This window comes from Anomaloglossus baeobatrachus, chromosome 1 (genome assembly GCF_048569485.1).
Source record: "Anomaloglossus baeobatrachus isolate aAnoBae1 chromosome 1, aAnoBae1.hap1, whole genome shotgun sequence".
NCBI classification, from domain to species: Eukaryota; Metazoa; Chordata; class Amphibia; order Anura; family Aromobatidae; genus Anomaloglossus; species Anomaloglossus baeobatrachus.
This window is the reverse complement of record NC_134353.1, coordinates 172,443,112-172,456,219: the sequence shown is the minus strand read 5'-3', so window position 1 is coordinate 172,456,219 and position 13,108 is coordinate 172,443,112. Positions and strand designations below refer to the sequence as shown.

General features: G+C 29.4%; 22 non-coding genes across 22 annotated transcripts; all 22 read right to left on the bottom strand.

Moving 5' to 3' along the window:
- Window positions 1-106: 106 nt before the first annotated feature.
- TRNAC-GCA (transfer RNA cysteine (anticodon GCA)) lies at window positions 107-178 on the bottom strand. The gene has a single exon. It is a non-coding gene; the product is annotated as a tRNA-Cys (tRNA).
- Window positions 179-612: 434 nt separating this feature from the next.
- Window positions 613-684, bottom strand: TRNAC-GCA (transfer RNA cysteine (anticodon GCA)). Its single transcript has one exon. It is a non-coding gene; the product is annotated as a tRNA-Cys (tRNA).
- A 434-nt stretch (window positions 685-1,118) lies between these two features.
- TRNAC-GCA (transfer RNA cysteine (anticodon GCA)) lies at window positions 1,119-1,190 on the bottom strand. Its single transcript has one exon. It is a non-coding gene; the product is annotated as a tRNA-Cys (tRNA).
- Window positions 1,191-1,624: 434 nt separating this feature from the next.
- Window positions 1,625-1,696, bottom strand: TRNAC-GCA (transfer RNA cysteine (anticodon GCA)). The gene has a single exon. It is a non-coding gene; the product is annotated as a tRNA-Cys (tRNA).
- A 436-nt stretch (window positions 1,697-2,132) lies between these two features.
- TRNAC-GCA (transfer RNA cysteine (anticodon GCA)) lies at window positions 2,133-2,204 on the bottom strand. Its single transcript has one exon. It is a non-coding gene; the product is annotated as a tRNA-Cys (tRNA).
- Window positions 2,205-2,640: 436 nt separating this feature from the next.
- Window positions 2,641-2,712, bottom strand: TRNAC-GCA (transfer RNA cysteine (anticodon GCA)). Its single transcript has one exon. It is a non-coding gene; the product is annotated as a tRNA-Cys (tRNA).
- A 434-nt stretch (window positions 2,713-3,146) lies between these two features.
- On the bottom strand, window positions 3,147-3,218 carry TRNAC-GCA (transfer RNA cysteine (anticodon GCA)). The gene has a single exon. It is a non-coding gene; the product is annotated as a tRNA-Cys (tRNA).
- A 940-nt stretch (window positions 3,219-4,158) lies between these two features.
- On the bottom strand, window positions 4,159-4,230 carry TRNAC-GCA (transfer RNA cysteine (anticodon GCA)). The gene has a single exon. It is a non-coding gene; the product is annotated as a tRNA-Cys (tRNA).
- Window positions 4,231-4,664: 434 nt separating this feature from the next.
- Window positions 4,665-4,736, bottom strand: TRNAC-GCA (transfer RNA cysteine (anticodon GCA)). Its single transcript has one exon. It is a non-coding gene; the product is annotated as a tRNA-Cys (tRNA).
- Window positions 4,737-5,170: 434 nt separating this feature from the next.
- On the bottom strand, window positions 5,171-5,242 carry TRNAC-GCA (transfer RNA cysteine (anticodon GCA)). Its single transcript has one exon. It is a non-coding gene; the product is annotated as a tRNA-Cys (tRNA).
- Window positions 5,243-5,677: 435 nt separating this feature from the next.
- Window positions 5,678-5,749, bottom strand: TRNAC-GCA (transfer RNA cysteine (anticodon GCA)). The gene has a single exon. It is a non-coding gene; the product is annotated as a tRNA-Cys (tRNA).
- Window positions 5,750-6,185: 436 nt separating this feature from the next.
- On the bottom strand, window positions 6,186-6,257 carry TRNAC-GCA (transfer RNA cysteine (anticodon GCA)). The gene has a single exon. It is a non-coding gene; the product is annotated as a tRNA-Cys (tRNA).
- A 436-nt stretch (window positions 6,258-6,693) lies between these two features.
- On the bottom strand, window positions 6,694-6,765 carry TRNAC-GCA (transfer RNA cysteine (anticodon GCA)). Its single transcript has one exon. It is a non-coding gene; the product is annotated as a tRNA-Cys (tRNA).
- A 434-nt stretch (window positions 6,766-7,199) lies between these two features.
- TRNAC-GCA (transfer RNA cysteine (anticodon GCA)) lies at window positions 7,200-7,271 on the bottom strand. The gene has a single exon. It is a non-coding gene; the product is annotated as a tRNA-Cys (tRNA).
- A 942-nt stretch (window positions 7,272-8,213) lies between these two features.
- TRNAC-GCA (transfer RNA cysteine (anticodon GCA)) lies at window positions 8,214-8,285 on the bottom strand. The gene has a single exon. It is a non-coding gene; the product is annotated as a tRNA-Cys (tRNA).
- A 434-nt stretch (window positions 8,286-8,719) lies between these two features.
- On the bottom strand, window positions 8,720-8,791 carry TRNAC-GCA (transfer RNA cysteine (anticodon GCA)). Its single transcript has one exon. It is a non-coding gene; the product is annotated as a tRNA-Cys (tRNA).
- A 436-nt stretch (window positions 8,792-9,227) lies between these two features.
- On the bottom strand, window positions 9,228-9,299 carry TRNAC-GCA (transfer RNA cysteine (anticodon GCA)). Its single transcript has one exon. It is a non-coding gene; the product is annotated as a tRNA-Cys (tRNA).
- A 434-nt stretch (window positions 9,300-9,733) lies between these two features.
- On the bottom strand, window positions 9,734-9,805 carry TRNAC-GCA (transfer RNA cysteine (anticodon GCA)). Its single transcript has one exon. It is a non-coding gene; the product is annotated as a tRNA-Cys (tRNA).
- Window positions 9,806-10,241: 436 nt separating this feature from the next.
- TRNAC-GCA (transfer RNA cysteine (anticodon GCA)) lies at window positions 10,242-10,313 on the bottom strand. Its single transcript has one exon. It is a non-coding gene; the product is annotated as a tRNA-Cys (tRNA).
- Window positions 10,314-11,761: 1,448 nt separating this feature from the next.
- TRNAC-GCA (transfer RNA cysteine (anticodon GCA)) lies at window positions 11,762-11,833 on the bottom strand. The gene has a single exon. It is a non-coding gene; the product is annotated as a tRNA-Cys (tRNA).
- A 434-nt stretch (window positions 11,834-12,267) lies between these two features.
- TRNAC-GCA (transfer RNA cysteine (anticodon GCA)) lies at window positions 12,268-12,339 on the bottom strand. Its single transcript has one exon. It is a non-coding gene; the product is annotated as a tRNA-Cys (tRNA).
- Window positions 12,340-12,774: 435 nt separating this feature from the next.
- Window positions 12,775-12,846, bottom strand: TRNAC-GCA (transfer RNA cysteine (anticodon GCA)). Its single transcript has one exon. It is a non-coding gene; the product is annotated as a tRNA-Cys (tRNA).
- Between the last annotated feature and the right edge of the window lie 262 nt (window positions 12,847-13,108).

The window sequence follows — 13,108 nt, the reverse complement described above, 5'->3', positions numbered from 1 at the left end:
CGTTTAAACAAAACTTGTGCTAAGTTCAGCCTGATATGGATAAGCTGTCTAAATGATATTATTGAAAGGTGTGAAAATTGTTACATTTTTATGAAAACCATACTACAGGGGGCACTCGGATTTGAACCAAGGACCTCTTGATCTGCAGTCAAATGCTCTGCCACTGAGCTATACCCCCTACATATTAATAAAAGAAATAATGTTTTTTTGTTTTTGATACATAAAATTTAAAGATTTTTAGAAACTTACATTGTGGTGCACTTCCTTTACTCTGATGTGCTTTAGTCTTTCCAAAAAAAAGACTTTGATGATTGCATAAATCCCACAAAACACTCAAGAATTTTTATTACACAGAATGACTCTTTGTTTTAGAGAGTCCGATGTATTAAATGAAACGATTTACATAATTTTTTTAATCACTATTTAAAAGAAAGAATTTTCCATTTTATTCCTTAATTTTCTTATTTAAACTTCATAGAAAGAAAGCAAGTTTACTTCATAAGTCACGTTTAAATAAAACTTGTGCTAAGTTCAGCCTGATATGGATAAGCTGTCTAAATGATATTATTGAAAGGTGTGAAAAAGGTTACATTTTTATGAAAACCATACTACAGGGGGCACTTGGATTTGAGCCAAGGACCTCTTGATCTGCAGTCAAATGCTCTGCCACTGAGCTATACCCCCTACATATCAATAAAGGAAATAATGTTTTTTTGTTTTTGATACATAAAATTTGAAGATTTTTAGAAACTTTTACATTGTGGTGCACTTCCTTTACTCTGATGTGCTTTAGTCTTTCCAAAAAAGACTTTGATGATTGCATAAAGCACACAAAATACTCAAGAATTTTTATTACACAGAATGACTCTTTGTTTTAGAGAGTCCGATGTATTAAATGAAACGATTTACATAATTTTTTTAATCACTATTTAAAAGAAAGAATTTTCCATTTTATTCCTTAGTTTTCTTATTTAAACTTTATAGACAGAAAGCAAATTTACTTCATAAGTCACGTTTAAATAAAACTTGTGCTAAGTTCAGCCTGATATGGATAAGCTGTCTAAATGATATTATTGAAAGGTGTGAAAAAGGTTACATTTTTATGAAAACCATACTACAGGGGGCACTTGGATTTGAGCCAAGGACCTCTTGATCTGCAGTCAAATGCTCTGCCACTGAGCTATACCCCCTACATATCAATAAAGGAAATAATGTTTTTTTGTTTTTGATACATAAAATTTGAAGATTTTTAGAAACTTTTACATTGTGGTGCACTTCCTTTACTCTGATGTGCTTTAGTCTTTCCAAAAAAGACTTTGATGATTGCATAAAGCACACAAAATACTCAAGAATTTTTATTACACAGAATGACTCTTTGTTTTAGAGAGTCCGATGTATTAAATGAAACGATTTACATAATTTTTTTAATCACTATTTAAAAGAAAGAATTTTCCATTTTATTCTTTAATTTTCTTATTTAAACTTTATAGAAAGAAAGCAAATTTACTTCATAAGTCACGTTTAAACAAAACTTGTGCTAAGTTCAGCCTGATATGGATAAGCTGTCTAAATGATATTATTAAAAGGTGTGAAAATTGTTACATTTTTATGAAAACCATACTACAGGGGGCACTCGGATTTGAACCAAGGACCTCTTGATCTGCAGTCAAATGCTCTGCCACTGAGCTATACCCCCTACATATTAATATAAGAAATAATGTTTTTTTGTTTTTGATACATAAAATTTAAAGATTTTTAGAAACTTTTCCATTGTGGTGCACTTCCTTTACTCTGATGTGCTTTAGTCTTTCCAAAAAAAAGACTTTGATGATTGCATAAATCCCACAAAACACTCAAGAATTTTTATTACACAGAATGACTCTTTGTTTTAGAGAGTCCGATGTATTAAATGAAACGATTTACATAATTTTTTTAATCACTATTTAAAAGAAAGAATTTTCCATTTTATTCCTTAGTTTTCTTATTTAAACTTTATAGACAGAAAGCAAATTTACTTCATAAGTCACGTTTAAATAAAACTTGTGCTAAGTTCAGCCTGATATGGATAAGCTGTCTAAATGATATTATTGAAAGGTGTGAAAAAGGTTACATTTTTATGAAAACCATACTACAGGGGGCACTTGGATTTGAGCCAAGGACCTCTTGATCTGCAGTCAAATGCTCTGCCACTGAGCTATACCCCCTACATATTAATAAAAGAAATAATGTTTTTTTGTTTTTGATACATAAAATTTAAAGATTTTTAGAAACTTTTACATTGTGGTGCACTTCCTTTACTCTGATGTGCTTTAGTCTTTCCAAAAAAAAGACTTTGATGATTGCATAAATCCCACAGAACACTCAAGAATTTTTATTACACAGAATGACTCTTTGTTTTAGAGAGTCCGATGTATTAAATGAAATGATTTACATAATTTTTTTAATCACTATTTAAAAGAAAGAATTTTCCATTTTATTCCTTAATTTTCTTATTTAAACTTTATAGACAGAAAGCAAATTTACTTCATAAGTCACGTTTAAATAAAACTTGTGCTAAGTTCAGCCTGATATGGATAAGCTGTCTAAATGATATTATTGAAAGGTGTGAAAAAGGTTACATTTTTATGAAAACCATACTACAGGGGGCACTTGGATTTGAGCCAAGGACCTCTTGATCTGCAGTCAAATGCTCTGCCACTGAGCTATACCCCCTACATATCAATAAAGGAAATAATGTTTTTTTGTTTTTGATACATAAAATTTGAAGATTTTTAGAAACTTTTACATTGTGGTGCACTTCCTTTACTCTGATGTGCTTTAGTCTTTCCAAAAAAGACTTTGATGATTGCATAAAGCACACAAAATACTCAAGAATTTTTATTACACAGAATGACTCTTTGTTTTAGAGAGTCCGATGTATTAAATGAAACGATTTACATAATTTTTTTAATCACTATTTAAAAGAAAGAATTTTCCATTTTATTCTTTAATTTTCTTATTTAAACTTTATAGAAAGAAAGCAAATTTACTTCATAAGTCACGTTTAAACAAAACTTGTGCTAAGTTCAGCCTGAGATGGATAAGCTGTCTAAATGATATTATTGAAAGGTGTGAAAATTGTTACCTTTTTATGAAAACCATACTACAGGGGGCACTCGGATTTGAACCAAGGACCTCTTGATCTGCAGTCAAATGCTCTGCCACTGAGCTATACCCCCTACATATTAATAAAATAAATAATGTTTTTTTGTTTTTGATACATAAAATTTAAAGATTTTTAGAAACTTTTACATTGTGGTGCACTTCCTTTACTCTGATGTGCTTTAGTCTTTCCAAAAAAGACTTTGATGATTGCATAAAGCACACAAAATACTCAAGAATTTTTATTACACAGAATGACTCTTTGTTTCAGTGAGTCTGATGTATTAAATGAAACGATTTACATAATTTTTTTAATCACTATTTAAAAGAAAGAATTTTCCATTTTATTCCTTAATTTTCTTATTTAAACTTTATAGAAAAAAGCAAATTTACTTCATAAGTCACGTTTAAATAAACTTGTGCTAAGTTCAGCCTGATATGGATAAGCTGTCTAAATGATATTATTGAAAGGTGTGAAAATTGTTACATTTTTATGAAAACCATACTACAAGGGGCACTCGGATTTGAACCAAGGACCTCTTGATCTGCAGACAAATGATCTGCCACTGAGCTATACCCCCTACATATTAATAAAAGAAATAATGTTTTTTTGTTTTTGATACATAAAATTTAAAGATTTTTAGAAACTTTTACATTGTGGTGCACTTCCTTTACTCTGATGTGCTTTAGTCTTTCCAAAAAAAAAGACTTTGATGATTGCATAAATAACACAAAATACTCAAGAATTTTTATTACACAGAATGACTCTTTGTTTTAGAGAGTCCGATGTATTAAATGAAACGATTTACATAATTTTTTAATCACTATTTAAAAGAAAGAATTTTCCATTTTATTCCTTAATTTTCTTATTTAAACTTTATAGAAAGAAAGCAAATTTACTTCATAAGTCACGTTTAAATAAAACTTGTGCTAAGTTCAGCCTGATATGGATAAGCTGTCTAAATGTTATTATTGAAAGTTGTGAAAAAGGTTACATTTTTATGAAAACCATACTACAGGGGGCACTTGGATTTGAGCCAAGGACCTCTTGATCTGCAGTCAAATGCTCTGCCACTGAGCTATACCCCCTACATATCAATAAAGGAAATAATGTTTTTTTGTTTTTGATACATAAAATTTGAAGATTTTTAGAAACTTTTACATTGTGGTGCACTTCCTTTACTCTGATGTGCTTTAGTCTTTCCAAAAAAGACTTTGATGATTGCATAAAGCACACAAAATACTCAAGAATTTTTATTACACAGAATGACTCTTTGTTTTAGAGAGTCCGATGTATTAAATGAAACGATTTACATAATTTTTTTAATCACTATTTAAAAGAAAGAATTTTCCATTTTATTCCTTAATTTTCTTATTTAAACTTTATAGAAAGAAAGCAAATTTACTTCATAAGTCACGTTTAAATAAAACTTGTGCTAAGTTCAGCCTGATATGGATAAGCTGTCTAAATGATATTATTGAAAGGTGTGAAAAAGGTTACATTTTTATGAAAACCATACTACAGGGGGCACTTGGATTTGAGCCAAGGACCTCTTGATCTGCAGTCAAATGCTCTGCCACTGAGCTATACCCCCTACATATCAATAAAGGAAATAATGTTTTTTTGTTTTTGATACATAAAATTTGAAGATTTTTAGAAACTTTTACATTGTGGTGCACTTCCTTTACTCTGATGTGCTTTAGTCTTTCCAAAAAAGACTTTGATGATTGCATAAAGCACACAAAATACTCAAGAATTTTTATTACACAGAATGACTCTTTGTTTTAGAGAGTCCGATGTATTAAATGAAACGATTTACATAATTTTTTTAATCACTATTTAAAAGAAAGAATTTTCCATTTTATTCTTTAATTTTCTTATTTAAACTTTATAGAAAGAAAGCAAATTTACTTCATAAGTCACGTTTAAACAAAACTTGTGCTAAGTTCAGCCTGATATGGATAAGCTGTCTAAATGATATTATTAAAAGGTGTGAAAATTGTTACATTTTTATGAAAACAATACTACAGGGGGCACTCGGATTTGAACCAAGGACGTCTTGATCTGCAGTCAAATGCTCTGCCACTGAGCTATACCCCCTACATATTAATAAAAGAAATAATGTTTTTTTGTTTTTGATACATAAAATTTGAAGATTTTTAGAAACTTTTACATTGTGGTGCACTTCCTTTACTCTGATGTGCTTTAGTCTTTCCAAAAAAAAGACTTTGATGATTGCATAAATCACACAAAATGCTCAAGAATTTTTATTACACAGAATGACTCTTGTTTTAGAGAGTTCGATGTATTAAATGAAACGATTTACATAATTTTTTTAATCACTATTTAAAAGAAAGAATTTTCCATTTTATTCCTTAATTTTCTTATTTAAACTTTATAGAAAGAAAGCAAATTTACTTCATAAGTCACGTTTAAATAAAACTTGTGCTAAGTTCAGCCTGATATGGATAAGCTGTCTAAATGATATTATTGAAAGGTGTGAAAAAGGTTACATTTTTATGAAAACCATACTACAGGGGGCACTTGGATTTGAGCCAAGGACCTCTTGATCTGCAGTCAAATGCTCTGCCACTGAGCTATACCCCCTACATATCAATAAAGGAAATAATGTTTTTTTGTTTTTGATACATAAAATTTGAAGATTTTTAGAAACTTTTACATTGTGGTGCACTTCCTTTACTCTGATGTGCTTTAGTCTTTCCAAAAAAAAGACTTTGATGATTGCATAAATCCCACAAAACACTCAAGAATTTTTATTACACAGAATGACTCTTTGTTTTAGAGAGTCCGATGTATTAAATGAAACGATTTACATAATTTTTTTAATCACTATTTAAAAGAAAGAATTTTCCATTTTATTCCTTAGTTTTCTTATTTAAACTTTATAGACAGAAAGCAAATTTACTTCATAAGTCACGTTTAAATAAAACTTGTGCTAAGTTCAGCCTGATATGGATAAGCTGTCTAAATGATATTATTGAAAGGTGTGAAAAAGGTTACATTTTTATGAAAACCATACTACAGGGGGCACTTGGATTTGAGCCAAGGACCTCTTGATCTGCAGTCAAATGCTCTGCCACTGAGCTATACCCCCTACATATTAATAAATGAAATAATGTTTTTTTGTTTTTGATACATAAAATTTGAAGATTTTTAGAAACTTTTACATTGTGGTGCACTTCCTTTACTCTGATGTGCTTTAGTCTTTCCAAAAAAAAGACTTTGATGATTGCATAAATCCCACAGAACACTCAAGAATTTTTATTACACAGAATGACTCTTTGTTTTAGAGAGTCCGATGTATTAAATGAAATGATTTACATAATTTTTTTAATCACTATTTAAAAGAAAGAATTTTCCATTTTATTCCTTAATTTTCTTATTTAAACTTTATAGACAGAAAGCAAATTTACTTCATAAGTCACGTTTAAATAAAACTTGTGCTAAGTTCAGCCTGATATGGATAAGCTGTCTAAATGATATTATTGAAAGGTGTGAAAAAGGTTACATTTTTATGAAAACCATACTACAGGGGGCACTTGGATTTGAGCCAAGGACCTCTTGATCTGCAGTCAAATGCTCTGCCACTGAGCTATACCCCCTACATATCAATAAAGGAAATAATGTTTTTTTGTTTTTGATACATAAAATTTGAAGATTTTTAGAAACTTTTACATTGTGGTGCACTTCCTTTACTCTGATGTGCTTTAGTCTTTCCAAAAAAGACTTTGATGATTGCATAAAGCACACAAAATACTCAAGAATTTTTATTACACAGAATGACTCTTTGTTTTAGAGAGTCCGATGTATTAAATGAAACGATTTACATAATTTTTTTAATCACTATTTAAAAGAAAGAATTTTCCATTTTATTCTTTAATTTTCTTATTTAAACTTTATAGAAAGAAAGCAAATTTACTTCATAAGTCACGTTTAAACAAAACTTGTGCTAAGTTCAGCCTGAGATGGATAAGCTGTCTAAATGATATTATTGAAAGGTGTGAAAATTGTTACCTTTTTATGAAAACCATACTACAGGGGGCACTCGGATTTGAACCAAGGACCTCTTGATCTGCAGTCAAATGCTCTGCCACTGAGCTATACCCCCTACATATTAATAAAATAAATAATGTTTTTTTGTTTTTGATACATAAAATTTAAAGATTTTTAGAAACTTTTACATTGTGGTGCACTTCCTTTACTCTGATGTGCTTTAGTCTTTCCAAAAAAAAGACTTTGATGATTGCATAAATCACAAAAAATACTCAAGAATTTTTATTACACAGAATGACTCTTTGTTTTAGAGAGTCCGATGTATTAAATGAAACAATTTACATAATTTTTTTAATCACTATTTAAAAGAAAGAATTTTCCATTTTATTCCTTAATTTTCTTATTTAAACTTCATAGAAAGAAAGCAAATTTACTTCATAAGTCACGTTTAAACAAAACTTGTGCTAAGTTCAGCCTGATATGGATAAGCTGTCTAAATGATATTATTGAAAGGTGTGAAAAAGGTTACATTTTTATGAAAACCATACTACAGGGGGCACTTGGATTTGAGCCAAGGACCTTTTGATCTGCAGTCAAATGGTCTGCCACTGAGCTATACCCCCTACATATTAATAAAAGAAATAATGTTTTTTTGTTTTTGATACATAAAATTTGAAGATTTTTAGAAACTTTTACATTGTGGTGCACTTCCTTTAGTCTGATGTGCTTTAGTCTTTCCAAAAAAGACTTTGATGATTGCATAAATCACACAAAATACTCAAGAATTTTTATTACACAGAATGACTCTTTGTTATAGAGAGTCCGATGTATTAAATGAAACGATTTACATAATTTTTTTAATCACTATTTAAAAGAAAGAATTTTCCATTTTATTCCTTAATTTTCTTATTTAAACTTTATAAAAAGAAAGAAAATTTACTTCATAAGTCACGTTTAAATAAAACTTGTGCTAAGTTCAGCCTGATATGGATATGCTGTCTAAATGATATTATTGAAAGGTGTGAAAAAGGTTACATTTTTATGAAAACCATACTACAGGGGGCACTCGGATTTGAACCAATGACCTCTTGATCTGCAGTCAAATGCTCTGCCACTGAGCTATACCCCCTACATATTAATAAAAGAAATAATTTTTTTTGTTTTTGATACATAAAATTTTAAGATTTTTAGAAACTTTTACATTGTGGTGCACTTCCTTTACTCTGATGTGCTTTAGTCTTTCCAAAAAAAAGACTTTGATGATTGCATAAATCCCACAAAACACGCAAGAATTTTTATTACACAGAATGACTCTTTGTTTTAGAGAGTCCGATGTATTAAATGAAATGATTTACATAATTTTTTTAATCACTATTTAAAAGAAAGAATTTTCCATTTTATTCCTTAATTTTCTTATTTAACTTTATAGACAGAAAGCAAATTTACTTCATAAGTCACGTTTAAATAAAACTTGTGCTAAGTTCAGCCTGAAATGGATAAGCTGTCTAAATGATATTATTGAAAAGTGTGAAAATTGTTACATTTTTATGAAAACCATACTACAGGGGGCACTCGGATTTGAACCAAGGACCTCTTGATCTGCAGTCAAATGCTCTGCCACTGAGCTATACCCCCTACATATTAATAAATTAAATAATGTTTTTTTGTTTTTGATACATAAAATTTAAAGATTTTTAGAAACTTTTACATTGTGGTGCACTTCCTTTACTCTGATGTGCTTTAGTCTTTCCAAAAAAAAGACTTTGATAATTGCATAAATCACACAAAATACTCAAGAATTTTTATTACACAGAATGACTCTTTGTTTTAGAGAGTCCGATGTATTAAATGAAACGAGTTACATAATTTTTTTAATCACTATTTAAAAGAAAGAATTTTCCATTTTATTCCTTAATTTTCTTATTTAAACTTCATAGAAAGAAAGCAAATTTACTTCATAAGTCACGTTTAAACAAAACTTGTGCTAAGTTCAGCCTGATATGGATAAGCTGTCTAAATGATATTATTGAAAGGTGTGAAAAAGGTTACATTTTTATGAAAACCATACTACAGGGGGCACTTGGATTTGAGCCAAGGACCTCTTGATCTGCAGTCAAATGCTCTGCCACTGAGCTATACCCCCTACATATTAATAAAAGAAATAATGTTTTTTTGGTTTTGATACATAAAATTTGAAGATTTTTAGAAACTTTTACATTGTGGTGCACTTCCTTTAGTCTGATGTGCTTTAGTCTTTCCAAAAAAGACTTTGATGATTGCATAAAGCACACAAAATACTCAAGAATTTTTATTACACAGAATGACTCTTTGTTTTAGAGAGTCCGATGTATTAAATGAAACGATTTACATAATTTTTTTAATCACTATTTAAAAGAAAGAATTTTCCATTTTATTCCTTAATTTTCTTATTTAAACTTTATAGAAAGAAAGCAAATTTACTTCATAAGTCACGTTTAAATAAAACTTGTGCTAAGTTCAGCCTGATATGGATAAGCTGTCTAAAAGATATTATTGAAAGGTGTGAAAATTGTTACATTCTTATGAAAACCATACTACAGGGGGCACTCGGATTTGAACCAAGGACCTCTTGATCTGCAGTCAAATGCTCTGCCACTGAGCTATACCCCCTACATATTAATAAAAGAAATAATGTTTTTTTGTTTTTGATACATAAAATGTGAAGATTTTTAGAAACTTTTACATTGTGGTGCACTTCCTTTACTCTGATGTGCTTTAGTCTTTCCAAAAAAAAGACTTTGATGATTGCATAAATCCCACAAAACACTCAAGAATTTTTATTACACAGAATGACTCTTTGTTTTAGAGAGTCCGATGTATTAAATGAAATGATTTACATAATTTTTTTAATCACTATTTAAAAGAAAGAATTTTCCATTTTATTCCTTAATTTTCTTATTTAAACTTTATAGACAGAAAGCAAATTTACTTCATAAGTCACGTTTAAATAAAACTTGTGCTAAGTTCAGCCTGAAATGGATAAGCTGTCTAAATGATATTATTGAAAGGTGTGAAAATTGTTACATTTTTATGAAAACCATACTACAGGGGGCACTCGGATTTGAACCAAGGACCTCTTGATCTGCAGTCAAATGCTCTGCCACTGAGCTATACCCCCTACATATTAATAACATAAATAATGTTTTTTTGTTTTTGATACATAAAATTTGAAGATTTTTAGAAACTTTTACATTGTGGTGCACTTCCTTTACTCTGATGTGCTTTAGTCTTTCCAAAAAAGACTTTGATGATTGCATAAAGCACACAAAATACTCAAGAATTTTTATTACACAGAATGACTCTTTGTTTTAGAGAGTCCGATGTATTAAATGATATGATTAACATAATTTTTTTAATCACTATTTAAAAGAAAGAATTTTCCATTTTATTCCTTAATTTTCTTATTTAAACTTTATAGAAAGAAAGCAAATTTACTTCATAAATCACGTTTAAATAAAACTTGTGCTAAGTTCAGCCTGATATGGATAAGCTGTCTAAATGATATTATTGAAAGGTGTGAAAAAGGTTACATTTTTATGAAAACCATACTACCGGGGGCACTTGGATTTAAGCCAAGGACCTCTTGATCTGCAGTCAAATGCTCTGCCACTGAGCTATACCCCCTACATATTAATAAAAGAAATAATGTTTTTTTGTTTTTGATACATAAAATTTGAAGATTTTTAGAAACTTTTACATTGTGGTGCACTTCCTTTACTCTGATGTGCTTTAGTCTTTCCAAAAAAGACTTTGATGATTGCATAAATCACAGAAAATACTCAAGAATTTTTCTTACACAGAATGACTCTTTGTTTTAGAGAGTCCGATGTATTAAATGAAACGATTTACATAATTTTTTTAATCACTTTTTAAAAGAAAGAATTTCCCATTTTATTCCTTAATTTTCTTATTTAAACTTTATAGAAAGAAAGCAAATTTACTTCATAAGTGACGTTTAAACAAAACTTGTGCTAAGTTCAGCCTGATATGGATAAGCTGTCTAAATGATATTATTGAAAGGTGTGAAAATTGTTACATTTTTATGAAAACCATACTACAGGGGGCACTTGGATTTGAACCAAGGACCTCTTGATCTGCAGTCAAATGCTCTGCCACTGAGATATACCCCCTACATATTAATAAAAGAACTAATGTTTTTTTGTTTTTGATACATAAAATTTAAAGATTTTTAGAAACTTTTACATTGTGGTGCACTTCCTTTACTCTGATATGCTTTAGTCTTTCCAAAAAAAAGACTTAGATGATTGCATAAATCCCACAAAACACTCAAGAATTTTTATTACACAGAATGACTCTTTGTTTTAGAGAGTCCGATGTATTAAATGAAACGATTTACATAATTTTTTTAATCACTATTTAAAAGAAAGAATTTTGCATTTTATTCCTTAATTTTATTATTTAAACTTTATAGACAGAAAGCAAATTTACTTCATAAGTCACGTTTAAATAAAACTTGTGCTAAGTTCAGCCTGAAATGGATAAGCTGTCTAAATGATATTATTGAAAGGTGTGAAAATTGTTACATTTTTATGAAAACCATACTACAGGGGGCACTTGGATTTGAGCCAAGGACCTCTTGATCTGCAGTCAAATGCTCTGCCACTGAGCTATACCCCCTACATATCAATAAAGGAAATAATGTTTTTTTGTTTTTGATACATAAAATTTGAAGATTTTTAGAAACTTTTACATTGTAGTGCACTTCCTTTACTCTGATGTGCTTTAGTCTTTCCAAAAAAGACTTTGATGATTGCATAAAGCACACAAAATACTCAAGAATTTTTATTACACAGAATGACTCTTTGTTTTAGAGAGTCCGATGTATTAAATGAAACGATTTACATAATTTTTTTAATCACTATTTAAAAGAAAGAATTTTCCATTTTATTCCTTAATTTTCTTATTTAAACTTTATAGAAAGAAAGCAAATTTACTTCATAAGTCACGTTTAAATAAAACTTGTGCTAAGTTCAGCCTGATATGGATAAGCTGTCTAAATGATATTATTGAAAGGTGTGAAAATTGTTACATTTTTATGAAAACCATACTACAGGGGGCACTCGGATTTGAACCAAGAACCTCTTGATCTGCAGTCAAATGCTCTGCCACTGAGCTATACCCCCTACATATTAATAAAAGAAATAATGTTTTTTTGTTTTTGATACATAAAATTTAAAGATTTTTAGAAACTTTTACATTGTGGTGCACTTCCTTTACTCTGATGTGCTTTAGTCTTTCCAAAAAAAGACTTTGATGATTGCATAAATCCCACAAAACACTCAAGAATTTTTATTACACAGAATGACTCTTTGTTTTAGAGAGTCCGATGTATTAAATGAAACGATTTACATAATTTTTTTAATCACTATTTAAAAGAAAGAATTTTCCATTTTATTCCTTAATTTTCTTAGTTAAACTTTATAGAAAGAAATCAAATTTACTTCATAAGTCACGTTTAAACAAAACTTGTGCTAAGTTCAGCCTGATATGGATAAGCTGTCTAAATGATATTATTGAAAGGTGTGAAAAAGGTTACATTTTTATGAAAACCATACTACAGGGGGCACTCGGATTTGAGCCAAGGACCTCTTGATCTGCAGTCAAATGCTCTGCCACTGAGCTATACCCCCTACATATTAATAAAAGAAATAATGTTTTTTTGTTTTTGATACATAAAATTTAAAGATTTTTAGAAACTTTTACATTGTGGTGCACTTCCTTTACTCTGATGTGCTTTAGTCTTTCCAAAAAAGACTTTGATGATTGCATAAAGCACACAAAATACTCAAGAATTTTTATTACACAGAATGACTCTTTGTTTTAGAGAGTCAGATGTATTAAATGAAACGATTTACATATTTTTTTAATCACTATTTAAAAGAAAGAATTTTC